General features: G+C 30.4%; 1 pseudogene; it reads right to left on the bottom strand.

Annotated features, from left to right (window-relative positions):
- Window positions 1-1,106: 1,106 nt before the first annotated feature.
- LOC110271570 (putative F-box/LRR-repeat protein 23 pseudogene) lies at window positions 1,107-2,642 on the bottom strand (annotated as a pseudogene).

The following is a 2,642-nucleotide window of genomic DNA, read 5'->3' as shown; positions in this document are numbered from 1 at the left end:
AAATGTTTTATTTATGTTGTTTTTTTTTCCTTTGTATATTTTTATTTTAGAAATTTAAAATAAAATTAAAAGTTATGTTATATATATAAGGGGGTGAAAAAATGGTATATATAACAAGATCACAACTATATCTGGTAGTTAAAGTAAGTGGTGGCTGTGAATGACTTTAAGATGATCGATAAATATGGAAGTGACACCTACTAATTAAAACATTGATTAAATTTAGTTATATATATCTTCATCGTGCTAATGACTAATCGAAAGATGCTAATCAAAAGCTTTTTACCATCGTGGCAATGTTGGTAATATAAGAAAAACCAAATGACATAAGCGTAATTGTCATTTTTGTAAGTTGCAACGAGACTGTTTCATATTTGTGACATGAGGAAGGATTTTAAGGTATGGTGGGACTGTGAGAGAAGGTTTTGAAGATCAATGAACAATGCCGAAAAAGAATACAAAGTGAATCAACCATATTGCATGACGTTTAAGTTATTTGCTGTGGTTGAAAACCTTAATCCAAAGTTGCAACATATTACATAGAAAGAGAAACGTGTAAGTGGCGATTTTGGGGAGAAAAGTGGTAGAGGAAAATTATGAAGACTGTATAATAATAATGTCTCAACAAATTTATATTATCCAAGAACTTCAAATAATGCTTTATTTTTCATTAGAGATGAAATCAAACCAATAAAATAAACATTAGCTATATAGAAAATTATAATTTAAAAATAGAAAACACTATACTGCAATAGTTCATGTGCATCTTTCATTTCATAATATATGTTTTTTCGGTTATTAGTTCTGCATTCTTTTCTTTCACGTTTCTTCTTTCTTTTTGGTTTTGTATTATTCTTCTTTTTCCTACTTGATTCTCGAATTAATCTTTTATACAATAATTTTGGATTTTTGATATTTTTCCATATAGCATATATCTCCTCCCAATCTGTTTCATCCAAATGTTCTTTCTCAACACTCTCAGCTTCTCTCTTTTGATACTCATCCATTGTATCATAGGATGCGATTTCAAAGCCACGTTCTTGAACCCGCTTCTCGTATAGATACTCATATACTGCATCATTGTATGCAATTTCAAAGCGTAATCCCTAAAATTTAAAGTCATCAAGAGGTGCATCCGTATCTCTAAAATCTTTTAATTGTTCATCACATCTTGTCCTCAATTTTCCCTCCAACTCGACATGGCGACACAGACGTAAATCTAGAGATTCAAGATGAGGGCAACCATCAAGAATGGCGCTCAAACTACTATTGTCGAGGTAGTTGCGAACAAGTTGGAGATGGCGTAAGTTGGGCATATTTTGTGCAATAGCCAATGCTTCTTTATTACCGCCACCATTGTTGTTATACTTTAATGATTTCAGAAGAGGATAACCTCGGCCAATTGCTTCTAAAACAATACTAGATACACCAGAACAAAGAATAATATCAAGTTCCTCCAACAATGGAAACTTTTCAGCCATCTCACATAATCCTACGTCTGAAATTCTATAGAAATGATAGCATTCAACAAGTCGCAAATGTCGCAATTTATGACATCCCCTTTTAAAAATCACCATACAAACTGTTAGTTTTTAAATCTACAACTCAATAATAATACACCATAATCATAATAATATATCAGGAAGAGAAACAAAACACAAAATAATACATGTTTGTATTCTCTATTAACCTTTGAACTTCACTTAGAGAAATAATAATAGACTGTACTATTTTTTATCAATCATGTTAGGTGAATATTAAAATTAATCACTAGTATAAAATATATATTAAAATATAAAATATATACTAAGAATAAATTAAACTATATATATATATATAAATAAATAAATAGTAATCGATTTTAATAGCTAATTTTAGTGTATAAATAATATTTTTTTATTCTTTATGTAAGCATGAATTCTATTACTATCTTAATAATCAGGAAACATAAAAGTGGTGTAATAAGATTGACGCTGCAACAAAATAAAAAGGTGACCTCATGACATTAAGACTTAGTTTATAATGATAACAACTTCAAACATGTGTGAACAATCTTTAATTTCAATATCTTGTTCTTCATTCATGCAGTTACTTAAATGACACTTAGTCACGTACACTTGTCTAGTTAATAATAAATTTTGTAATTTGTGAAGCTTTTAAAAATTTTTAACGATTGTAATTCAACTTCAATTCTTCAACTTAAATATAGATTATTATAATATGCCAATACAAACATCGCATTACAAATCACATATGCCAATAAATGTTAAAATGTAATTTTATACAAATAAAAATGAAAAATTTTAAATTTACGAGTCAATTATATATTTGAGGAGATTATTGGTACCAAAATACTCAATACTGATGTCTATCAAGTGGCCACAACTACGATCAATTGCATGGCGGCACAACTTCTCCAAGTTATAGTCCACCGAATTATGAATCCCAATATCGCACATGTTGATGGTGCACCACAAGAGCGGATCCATGCAGATGCGTCGCCATTTGGGGCACACGAACTGAGTACTGGTTAAGATCTCAAATGTCATAAGTTTTCCAATGATCATCAAAGTCAGGTCATCCGGAAGATCCAACCAGTTTAATTTCTTCGCAGGCCCTGCATTGCTGGATCGGTAGTCCAT

This window comes from Arachis ipaensis, chromosome B4 (assembly GCF_059453495.1).
Source record: "Arachis ipaensis isolate K30076 ecotype BB chromosome B4, ASM5945349v1, whole genome shotgun sequence".
NCBI classification, from domain to species: Eukaryota; Viridiplantae; Streptophyta; class Magnoliopsida; order Fabales; family Fabaceae; genus Arachis; species Arachis ipaensis.
The sequence above is the reverse complement of the archived record's forward strand: the minus strand, read 5'-3'. Positions and strand labels throughout refer to the sequence as shown.